We start from the raw sequence: 12,988 nt of genomic DNA, 5'->3' as shown, positions 1-12,988 counted from the left end.
ATGCATAATGTATATCTCAATTCAGATGAGCCACACTGCAGGTGCTCAGTAATCAGATGTGGCCACTGGATGCTATATTGGACAGCACAGGTATATACATTCCTAGAAGTAGAATTGCTCAGAAGAGTATGTGCTTAAATTTTATGGTCATTGCCAAATTGCCTTTCAGAGAAGTTGTACCTGTATACATTCCCCTCAGGTGAAAAATAGTATATCACTGAGTTTTAATTTGCATTTACTTTATTACATATGAGGTTGAGCATCTTTTTATATGTTTAAAAGCTATTTATATTTCATTTTCTGTGGATAATTTTTATTTCCTTTGTCCGTATTCTTTTCTACTGGAGTGGTCTTTTTCCCCACAGACATGAGAGAATGAAAATAATCCCTTTATGTGTTATAAATGTTGCAGTTTACCCTCTTTGGCTTTGGTTATGGTATTATTTTGCCATGCAAAAATGTTTACATTTTATGCAATTGAAATATCAATCTTTATAGCTTCTGAATTTTATCATGCTTATAGAAGTCTTCCTTTCTCTAAGATTATTTTTAAAATCTTTTCCATAACCTCTTCTAATCCTCATAATAAATTTATGAAACGTGTCATTACTTCCACTTTACAGATGAGAGGATGGATGATTAGAGAAATATTAAATAAATTGCTTAAAGACACCCAGCTAAAAACCAACAGAGCTAGGATTCAAATCCAGTCTATCTCTAAAGACTATGCTTGCTCTTTTGACTAGACTGTTACGTTCAAAGTCATCTCTTTTAGGTGTCTTACTATTGTCCACTTCTTTTAATCCTAGTGCTATATTAAACATACCATTATTATCAATAACTAGAACATTGCATTAATCTAACCCCATATTCCCACAAAATTCCAGATAAACAGAAACTAGCAATTTCAATCTTAGGGGAAAGAAACCAAGGATAATCAACTGGAATGCAGGAATCAGGGGAGGCTAGCCCATGGGGATGATGACATCTGGTCATTGCCATAAAGGCAAGATAGAAATTGGTCATGGAGAGAAAACAAAAATATAAGAATTCACTGAGATGGAACAGAAAATATTCAGGAGTTCACTTTTGGGGACTGAAAGGGAGAACAAATAACAAACTTCAGTGAGACTGCAAAGAGCCTTGAGTTCCAGACCAAAGGGCTTGGACATTTTTATACCAGCAGTTTGAGTCACTGATAGATTTGGAAAAGGTACTGACATGATGGGAATTATACTTCAGAAAGGTTAATCTGGCTGGATGTGTAAGAGCTACTGGAGAGAGAGCTGGGGGGAGAGTGAGAAAGAGGAGAAAGGAGAAGATCATTAGGGTCCTGGAGAGGAAAATCAACCTATCTCATTATTGGATTACATGATTGTGCTGTATTCCTCTAACTTACCCTTTTCACCAAATTTCACTCCAAATGACAACTTGGGTTGTTTTCAGAATTCTAATGTGTCCTTAAAAGACATGGATTTTTACCCCTTCAAGCTCAGAGGCAAATTAAAAAGAGAACTTTCAAAAATGTCTTGTGCAGTAACATCACTGCTAGGATAATTGTACAGACTCCCAAAGTGAACACCTTGAAAAACTTCCCAGTGTTTTTATTTAAAAAAAATAAGTCACTTTATAATTTTATCTCATACCAAAACCAAATTTCAATTACCATAAGGGAGAAAAAAGTCTTCCTTTTTTATGTGTGACTTTTAGGGAATACATACATCTTAATCTATATGTTTAGTTAATAGGCAAGCCTCTTCAAAATGAAGACTAGTCTATGGGCACTCGTCTTAGTTTTTTAATCAGTATCTGTGACAGCTGAGTCTAAAAGGCTGACTGAGTTTCAACTGCAAACTGGCTTCTACCAGCATCATTCAACAGATTGTAGACATCTGTTGTTTCTGGTCACCCTCCATTCCTACCCTAGATTCTGGGAACAGCACCTTTTCCTCTTCCTTCTTTTGGATCTATTCCTACATCCTCAAATCATGGGATTCTGGTGGTATCACCATTCACGATACCTGCTGCCTGGCTTAAAGAGTGGGCTCGTGACCCTGGCTGGCCTGACCAATCAGAGTCCTTCCCAGCAAGCTGTGTATTCTGAAGTGGGGAAAGAGACGTTTCCTCTTTCCTCTGGATTTACAAGGCTGAGAAAATATGAGTCCAGAGCCACCTACAGTTTGTCTCCCTCCATGGACAGGAAGTCTGTCAGTAGTAGAAGAGAACAAGACCAAAACAGAGGACAGATGTGTAAATGAGGGGTTATGCGTAGAGATGGGGAGAAAATGATACTATTATTATTTAAGACTCTGGATCTTCCCTTCTCCCCATTAACATGAACCAATAAATTGCTTAAGCTGATTTGAGTTTCTAGTACTTGCGATCAAAAGAGACATAATTGCTGCTCTTACACATTAGTTCCAATATATTCAATCTGACTTAGTCTTTACCTCATTCAATCCCTTTGAAGCCCGTGTTCATTAGCTCTGTTCTCTTTCTTACTCTATTCTCTTAGCTTTTTTCCCACCTCTCTGGCCCCTCCATCTTGGTCTCCTTCTGCACTTTGCCCTCTGGGTTTTCACACTCTGCCTTTCTTCCTGTGAGATAGCATTAAAACCCATGGCTTCAAAAACCATTCGTACTCTATTTATTGTATATCAGACATCCCACAAGGACCTCACACCCAAAGGGAATGCAGAATGCCTATTGTTTTTGATACCAAACATGTTCCTTCTCCTACTATATTCTGCATCTCAACCAGTTAACTCATCACCCATCCAAAAGACCAAACCATAATCCCAAGAATCATTGTTAGAGTCGTCCTCCCCTATCTTCTCATTCCCTCCATATTCTATCAATCATTAGATCATATAGATTTCACTTTCTAAGTATCCTTCAAATTAGTGTCTACTTTTTACCTTAACATTCCCCTACCTTAGTTCAAACTATCTAGTCTGGGATGTTACTGTTACCTCCCAGTGAGTCATCTTGCCTCCAGATCTGTTTCTTTATAGTGTATGTTCCCTACTATTGCCAGGGCATCTTCCTACAAAGTAAATATGATCATTTCACTCCTTTCCTGAACATGCTTCAGGGAATGACTCCCATAGCTTTTAGGATAAAGTTCTAACTCCTTAGCTCAGTACACATAGACATTTGTCAGTCACCAAATGTTTATTAAACACTTACCATGTCCCAAGTGCTATGGTAGATGCTGTAGTTGCAGAAAACAAAACAAAAACATGGTTTCTGCGTAAAAGAGCTACTAGTCTTGCAAATAGGCTTAAAGTTCTTCGGAGAAAGTCACCAAAAAATGTGATGGAAATTTACAACACAAATGCTGTGATTCAAGCTTTCTTCACTTTTTTCTAATTCCATGAAAAAACATCAAATACATGATCCAAGAGACCTCCACCTGGGTTATTTGCCTACTACAGACCCACTCTTACTTTAAGCCATTTTGTTTGAACTGTGATAAGGCCCTTCTAGAAAAGATTAAAGGAAGATTCAGCCCAAAGAGTGACTTTTTACGTTTCTTATACCTACTGATAGATATTAGCACTCAAAGGGACTTGAACACCACAGCCTTGAACTTCTATATTTCGATGGAAAGTGCTTTGTCTGATTGTATCCGTGTAAGGTTCACCTTTGGGTCAGGTAGCTGTCCTGTGCTTTCTAAACACAAAATAAAAGATGTTCTATATCACTTGGTTTCTAGTAACATGCCATAGGCTTTGCTGCCACATCATGGGGTTGTACTACCTAACTGGCTTGGTGCACGCTTCCCATCTACTACAATAAAGGGTACATTAGGTTTGCTTTATGTGTACGGCTTGACTTTGAATAAGAACAGCTGTCCTCATTTTAAACTAAAGAAAAAACTAGGAATCATATCAGAGGGAACAATCCTTCACCTGATGACCTAATGGAGTTTTTTTTTTTTTTTTCCTTGAAATTTCCATGAGTATAGACACATCTTTTGTGAAGAAAAAAATGCTTCCTGGCTGTTAATTTGACAGCTGGAAATTTTTGCTCTGGGTCACCTGGACTTTCATCACAGATTTCAGCTTATGAAGAGGGGAGAGTTGCCTCAGAGAAACTATTTTTGAAGGTGGACTAATAATGGTCTGAGAGTGACTCATGATGCAGGAAGGTATGCACTAAGCAGAGTGTTGAAAAAGAAAGAAAGTTGTCTGATATATTTCCTTCTCCTTGCTGAAGTATTGACCAGAAAAGGGCTTCTTGGGTACTTGTAAAATTCTATTTCTTTATCTAGGTGCTGCTTACTAGGTTCAATTTGAAAAAATTCATTGAGCTATGTACTTAGGATTTGTGCAATTTTCTGTACGTATGTTATACTTCAGTAAAAAGTAAACAACAACCAATAACCCTGCAACATTTCCACCCAACCTGGACAATACGCAGACACACATGCCTGTATGTGCGTGCGCATGTGAGTGTGCGTGTGTGTGCACACGCACACGCACACACACACACACACACACACACACACACACACACACACACACACTCATGCTCCCTCTTCATGCAAAGGGATTATTTTCCCAAGAGCATCTCTTTCTTTTCTATTGGACTAAAACTTCTCTTTCTTCTTCATTAGACTCTAAATTCCTTGAGAGTAGGACAAATGTCTTGTTTAGTTTGTACTCTATCAGAGCTAGCACGGAGAAGGTACTTGGTAAATATATGCTGAAGGAATAAATAACAAAACTAAAGAAATTAGGAACAGGTTTTAATGTCTCAGAATAGAAATACGATAAATTAGTATTCTTTGCATTGTAAAAGACAATGACAGGGCTTCCCTGGTGGCGCAGTGGTTAAGAATCCACCTGCCAATGCAGGGGACACCAGTTTGAGCCCTGGTGTGGGAAGATCCCACATGCCGCGGAGCAACTAAGCCTGTGCACCACAACTACTGAGCCTGCGCTCTAGAGCCCACGAGCTGCAACTACTGAAGCCCACGTGCCTAGAGCCCGTGCTCCGCAACAAGAGAAGCCACCGCAATGAGAAGCCTGTGCACTGCAACTAGAGAAAGCCCACGCACAGCAACAAAGACCCAACGCAGCCATTAATTAATTAATTAAAAGACAACTACGTCTATGACTATCTTAGACATTGGCCAGGTTCTACAGGCAGTTTGAATCTCATAATCCTGGCAAGTATTAAATACAATGTTTCACCAACCAAACCAGCCTATTCCTCAGTATTACCAGATAAATGTCAGGAAGAATAAGGTCTCTTGTTATTTAAGGACTGCCTTTAAAGGGTGTTGTAGCTGCGGTACTGTGGGGCAAGATGGATGGGCTTAGAATTGGGGCGGGGGACATAGCACACAGCACTGCCTCCATCCCTTAATTTATGTCATGAGAAGAGTCACTGATATTAGAGAGGCCTGACCTGTCATGTACAGTTTATAGTTTTTTTGTTTGATTTTTTAACATTTATCTTGAAAAACAGAAAAAAATCCATGCTTAGACTATTGAAGAATCAATAGAATAGAATGGGTAGAATGTTTTTAAATGTTTCTAGTTGGAGATCTTCATTACTGTTTTTATATTAGGTTTTTAGAAAGGCCCTCTGGAATAATAGACATCAATGCCATGTTTTGAGAAGCAGGGGTGGAATGGTAATGTATTAGTTTTGTCTTTCTGTTTAACAAATTACTCTGGAAAGTAACGGCTTAACACACAATAAATACTTTTTATTTCTTAGAGTGCCTGTGAGTCAGGAATTTGGGAGCAGCTATGTTGTGCAAATTGAGGCTCAAAAGATTAATTAACCAGTCTAAAGTTATACAATTAATAAAGAGCAGGGCCAGGATTTGGAAACAGGTTTTCTGACTCTTAATGACCGAGGATGACACAAGTGGCCAGGATACCAGTTAGGGAGCTATTGCAATAGGTGAGGCGAGAAATAACTTGGTACAGTTACAATTTACAGTACAGGTACAACTGGAAATATTTTGGCAGCCAATTGCAGAACTATGCTGAGAGCCGGGCAAGAGGGCCTCCTGCCCCGGGCACAGTGCTTTAGAAAGCTGTACTCTGGGCACTCCCCTTCCCACAGACCCAGATCCATAGGCCTAAGGAGACTGGTCTGCTGGAGCCCACGCTCCCAGCTTTAACCTCAGGTGCACAGAACCATAGAATTCCCTGTCTAGACTGCCCTCGGCTCATATCCAGAACCTTCATGGGATTCTTCTCCAGGTTCTTGCTGTTGAAGCCAGAACTTGGTATTTGTATACACAACTCAGGCCACAGAAGTGGCCACAGTTGCCTAGTTGCCAAAGGTTTGGACAGAACTTCATAGTCAGGCGGGGCACGGGGAGGGTGGCGGGGAACATGCATGTGTATGAGGCCTATCACAGTGCTGGGTGGAGCCAGGTGCAAAAAGAGAAAGGAGACAGGCCACAGCTGGGGGCATCTCACCTCGTACAGCCAAGTTCCTGCACAGCACATCAAGGAATCTGAGAATCCTGCATCCACATCGGGCCTTCTAGGTCATGATGTAAGTATATTTGTCAAGTTAGGATGACAGAATATATTTTAGCTTAAAAAATTATAGCTTGACTTATAACTTTTAAGTATTTGAATATATGCTCTATTTATACCCTGGTTGATTGAATATGATCATATTGGAGATTTATTTTTTTGGCAATATTTTTGCCCAGATAATCTCCAAATTCTCCTACTATGAGCCCCTAGAAATGCTGGGTAAATGTAACAAATATTCCTTTAAGTAATAAGATTTCTTATTCTAAGAAATCCCCAAAGAAGGAAAGGGAGAAATGAAAGCCAAGGTAGAGAGGGTATGAGCTGATTCTGTAGCCTCACTGGATGAAGCATTTGGTTTGGTTAACCTAAGGGTGTAGGTTTTAATAACTGTGAGGCCTGGGACTGCAGAGTGGCAAGTTAGAACAAAGATCCTTGCATAAAGCTGAGATCCTCAAAAGACTGTGTGGCTGGCAGAAAAATGGCTCCCCAAAGAGTTCCATATCCTAACGCCAAGAATCTGTGGATGTTACCATAAATGGCAAAGGAGAATTAAGGTTGCTAATCAAGTGAGTTAGAATAACAAGGTTATCCTGGGTTATCTGAGTGTTCTCAGTGTTATCACAAGGGTCCTTAAAAGTGGAGGAAGAGTAAATTGATACAGCCACTATGGAGAACAGTATGGAGGTTCCTTAAAAAACTAAAGGTAGAACTACCATACAACCCAGCAATCCCACTACCAGGCATATACCCTGAGAAAACCGTAATTCAAAAAGAGTCATGTACCACAATGTTCATTGCAGCACTATTTATAATAGCCAGGACATGGAAGCAACCTAAGTGTCCATCAACAGATGAATAGATAAAGAAGATGTGGCACATATATACAGTGGAATATTACTCAGCCATAAAAAGAAAGGAAATTGAGTTATTTGTAGTGAGGTGGATGGACCTAGAGTCTATCATACAGAGTGAAGTAAGTCAGGAAGAGAAAAATAAGTACCATATGCTAACACATATACATGGAATATTAAAAATAAAAAGGTTCTGAAGAACCTAGGGTCAGGACAGGAATAAAGATGCAGATGTAGAGAATGGACTTGAGGACACAGGGAGGGGGAAGGGTAAGCTTGGACGAAGTGAGAGAGTGGCATTGACATATATACACTACCAAATGTAAAATAGATAGCTAGTGGGAAGCAGCCGCTTCCCCCTTAAAATTTCCTAATCATAGTAAATAAAGTGTCAAATAGAAGTTCACACCTCTAGAGAATCAGCTACCTACCTTGGACATGTTAGTCAATGCCCAGCACTCCACTGATAAGACACCCAGTAATCTTTTTTTGCCCATTTCCAACTTATGGATAATTTTTCTTAACATCCCAAAGGTTTAAAAATACCCCTAATAAACTCCATTTACACATCTATTAACATAAAAATTAGCCCTTCATTTTACTCCATGGGTTTTTCCCAGAATAACTTTAAAGAGAATAATACTTCAGTTGGTAGTAAGAAATAATACTATCAGGCTACTCAAAATTGGTATAGCTAAGGTATAATAGGCTTTCATTTTATCATAAAAATTAACATCAATGCCACAACGCTAGTGAATGTTTGCAAAGATTACTACATCTTTCCTGCCACTTTCAATCTAGTCTCCCTACTGCAGCCACAGAGATCTGAAATGCAAATATGACTGCTACTTCCTGGCTGCAAGTCCTCTCTAGCTTTGTTACCAAAAGCTCAGTCTCTTTGTACATGGGTGCCAAATCAAATCTCAGAGACAGAGTTTTGGGTGAAGTAGAAAAGGATAGCTGGACTTACCTGGTGGCGCAGTGGTTAAGAATCCGTCTGCCAGTGCAGGGGATATGGGTTTGAGCCCTGGTCCGGGAAGATCTCATATGCCATGGAGCAAATAAGCCCGTGCGCCACAACTACTGAGCCTGAGCTCTAGAGTCCGCAAACCACAACTACCGAAACCTGCGTGCCTAGAGCTTGTGCTCCGCAACAAAAGCCACCACAATGAGAAGCCTGCCCACGGCAATGAAGAGTAGCCCCCACTTGCCGCAACTAGAGATAGCCCGTGCACAGCAACAAAGACCCAATGCAGCCAAAAATAAATAAATAAATTTATAAAAAAGAAAAAAAGAAAGAAAGAAAAGGATAGCTTTATTGCTTTGCCAGGCAAAGGGAGACACACCGGGCTTCTACCTCAAAAAACTGTGTGTCCCAACCCAGGAGGATTTGATGAGGGGTCTTATAACAATGGTTCAAAGGTAGGGTCTCTGACAAGATTAGGGTGTGAGCAGGGCTTGCATTCCCTTAATCTCGCCTCAGGTCTCCTAATCTTGATGAGCTTCTCTGGTCTTTTGAATCGTGCCTCAGCTGGTTTCTTGGCTGCCCCTCCCTTGATGAGCAACTGTCCGAATCTGGAACTCCGGGAACATGAGGCTGGAGTCCTGCCTACAAGAAATGGGGGACAAAAGGGCCTCCAGGCCTGGGAGGCCCACAGGGCCTCACTCGTTTTCAGCTTTCACAACTCCTTAATATGCCCCATACAGTAATTTGTGCCCAGATGCCTCTCTAGCCATTTCTCTCACAGCCCTGACCCCAGGACCCCGGCTTGTGCTACACCAGCAAAATTGAACTTCTTTCCATTTCTGGAAAAGCCACCCTCCATTTTGCCTTGAGGTGTCCAAATTATACTATTGTCTTAGTCTAGGCTGTTTTCCTGCACTTCCAGAGGCTACTTCTTACTTGTATATCTATACCTAGGATTAGTTTAAAAATTGTCTTAGCCCAGGTTTCCCAGACAACAGAGTTTAGGGCCAGAAATCAGTGCTGGTACTTTACAGAGGAGGCAGGGAGGGATAATCTAGGGCGAGTAAGTGGGGGAAAGACTTGAGTGAAGGAGGAAAGGATGTGAACCATGTTACCACACTGGCTACTGTTTCCTGATGCGCCTGGAAGAGATACATCAGTTTGCTCAGCAAATGTGTTTGCTGAGTATTTAGAAATCCTCAAGATGACTGTACAGAGAAACAATGCCTCCGACTGAGAGGAAGGGAGAAGGGGAATCTGTTTGCCCGGACCCCATCTGCCTCTTGCTTCCCACTGGACAAAGTCCACCCATATGGAGTCAACTGCCCCACTCTTTTAGGTCATGTCATCTGGCCCTTTCTGAAACCTCTCAGGATACCGGATTCCATATCCCACAGTGTACTGTCTAGGGGATCAAAATATGCCACCTCAAAATATGCCACTTAAGCATAAGGGTTATTTTGAGCTAAAAGCATTTGAGATTCAACAGATGCAAAAAGAAGCCTTCCCATAGCTTCTCTTATCTATCAAAGAGCAGGAACTTCTGAGAAATGAGGACTGCCAATAAATCCCCTCTCCCAGGGAAGTTTATGGCCGTGAAGAAGATAAAAGTTGGCACCGAGATGGCCTGAACAAACAAAATACATTCCAGTGGTTTCCCCCATATATTTACTTTCCCCCAGTTTGCCACCCTTGGAAAACTTAACCTTTTTTTTTGTCTTGTCATTTCTCTAGGAATTTATCATCCTTTGTTAAGATGCTCTATAAGCCCAAGTTCTAACCATCCCTTTGAGTTACCTGTCACTGAGTTTCTCCCATGTGTATGCATGTCACACACCTTAATACATTCTGTTTTTCTCTTGTTAATCTGTCTTTTGTCATCTAGTTCATAGAGCCTTAGTCAGTGAACCTAGAAAGGAAGAGAAAACAGTACTTTTTTTTTTTTCCTTCCCTAAAAGTGTTTCCAGACTGAGGGGTTAAATGTGCTAGTTTGGGTGCTCTGAGCAGCAGATTCAGGGCTGGATTCGATGTTCAAGATATTCATAGGGTGAAAGAACTATGAGGGAAATGGGGGAACGAAAAAAGGTGGAGAAAGCATAGGGATGTAAAGCATGATGGAGACAGGGAAGGAGGTTCTAAGAAAGTTTCAGTCAGGATGCTGGGGAATTGCAGGGCCAAAGTCACCTCTCACAGGAGTCCTACGTCTCATGGGGACAGGCCTGCTTCAGTATCCCTGTGTTGCTTAGTCACTGGCTGAGAGCAGTCTGGGGAACAGGGCAAATTTCTATTCTCGTTATCAGAAAACAACTTTTACTGCATTTAAAAACAAATTTAAAAATTACATATGTGGCTATTCCCACTTGATGCAAGGATTTTCAGAATAGAATCTGAATAGATTTTCAGAAATCTTTTAAATGTGACCGAGAGGAGCATCTCTAAATATTCTAAAGTTTGAGCCGCGCAAACCAAACTCAAAATTAGAATCTTGGGCTTCCCTGGTGGCGCAGTGGTTGAGAGTCCGCCTGCCGATGCAGGGGACACGGGTTCGTGCCCCGGTCCGGGAAGATCCCACATGCCGCGGAGCGGCTGGGCCCGTGAGCCATGGCCGCTGAGCCTGCGCGTCCGGAGCCTGTGCTCCGCAACGGGAGAGGCCACAACAGCGAGAGGCCCGCGTACCGCAAAAAAAAAAAAAAAAAAAAAAAAAAAAAAATTAGAATCTTTATGTCAAACTCAAAGCAACTGCCAAACTTAAATTAAAAACCATCTTTCAGTATGCAACACCGTTAGAGTAAACTTCGCTGTAATTCCATCTTCCCCCATGTCCTCCCCCAAGGCTCTGTAGGTTAGTTTCTATCTCTTGCCAGCTCTGTGTTAATTCCAACATTCTGGGATTGGAATGCGGTTTCTGTTTTTATATCACCTTTGGCTCGGAATTCCCAGGTCTCTGAATTAATTCAGTTTATGGATCATCTTCCCTCCTGCACCCTGGTCCGGGACCAGTCTTCCCTGATTTCCGCATTGATGTCTGTCTTTCACAGAAGGCATCTGCGTGTGGAGCAAGGGAAGGGAATTTAAGTCTCTCTGTGGCTTCTCACCCTTTTCCCCTCAGGGCTGTTTCTTTTCCTACTCCACCTTTCCATTGGTCTCCCCAGTAAATGAATTTCCCTTTAGCTTTTCCTGTAAAACAATTAGACCACTACCTCCTCCTTGCTCAGGGCTTCCATTTACTTATGCTTAATATGCTCTGTAAACAACGGACCGTTTTCTCCAGCTCTTCTGTCTTGAGAAGCACCAAGCTCTGCTACCAGTCTCTGAGATTATATAGCTGAAGCAAGAGATCGATTCAAAGGTAACTGAAAAAAACTGATGCCACCCTCTGCCGCACTCTTCTCTAGTTCCCTACAGAGATTGGTGAGGGGCAAAGTGCCCTCCATCGTGGGATGGGTCTCAAGGCAATTTCAAAGGGGGAAGGGATCAGTATATTCCCTACTAAATAAATTATGTTTCCCTCCTCACTTTTGAAAGCAGATGCTCCTAAAGTCAGTTTTGGTTTTAAATAACACATTTTTGTCCTCTTCATTTCACATCTGTTACATCACTACACGAGAACATATTTAATAAAGAAGTCCATGCTAATCATTAATTATGATACCAACATACCAGTTGCATTGTATTCTAATGTAACTCACACTTGTGGATTTCAAAGAGCTCGCCCAGATTTAATTAATCCTCAGTTTTGCAAATGAAAAGCATCAGTTTCTACCGGGCATGAGTTTGTGTTTCTAATCTGTTCCTTAAGGTCACCTCATTTTTCTTGAGAATGTACATTTATAATTTAACATTTCAGATCTTTCACATTCCCTATTAAGCAATTATTTTGATTACTTCATTATCTTTCCTTTTTTTCCGCTAGACTATTTAGGTTGGTTTCTGCCTACCGCTGGCCAAGTGTAATTCCAACATTCTCTCTCACTCTCTTTATTATCATGATTTGCATTAGCAAGGGATTCATTTTCATTCTGGAGACTGAAAACAATTTCATTATCTGATAAAAATTACCTTTTCATATGCTGTAAGAAGCAATTCTCCTCATTTATGGTCTCATTAGGCATTTCATCTACCCAATACATCTTCTCAATTCTTCCTCTTTCCGGAAGTAGTCGTTCTGGGCTCAACTAACAATATCTTGGGCTAGGGATTCTCATTTTCGCCTTTCTTCCCTCTTTTGTTCTTTCTTTCCCTAGCGAAGTAACTTGCATCATCTCCTCCCGTGAACCCTTGTTAGTTCCCTCTCTTCCTAAACATTTTCGTTCAGGCTTTGTTCTAACATCTTTATTGTTGTACCATGAATTGTAAGTCTGCATTTCTGTTGTCCTTAACAGACTAGCAGCATCTTATGGGCTGGGCCACAGCTCACAGATCTTTGTGTTTCCAAAGCCTGGCACTGTGTTTAGTGTATAGCAATGACTAAAAAAATGTGTATTGAATGAAATGAAGGATTAAGTACACATGCAAAACTCACTTTTATTTGGAAATTTTATTCTTCTCAAAAGACAGGAATGACTGGAGAAGCCAAAGCAACTTGATAAGGAAGTAGATCAGTTGGACAAACTGAGAGGAAGCTGAAGAGAGAGACAGATCTGTAAGTAACAGGA

This window comes from Leucopleurus acutus (assembly GCF_964270905.1).
Source record: "Leucopleurus acutus genome assembly, chromosome: 11".
Taxonomy (NCBI): domain Eukaryota; kingdom Metazoa; phylum Chordata; class Mammalia; order Artiodactyla; family Delphinidae; genus Leucopleurus; species Leucopleurus acutus.
This window is presented reverse-complemented; position numbering follows the sequence as displayed.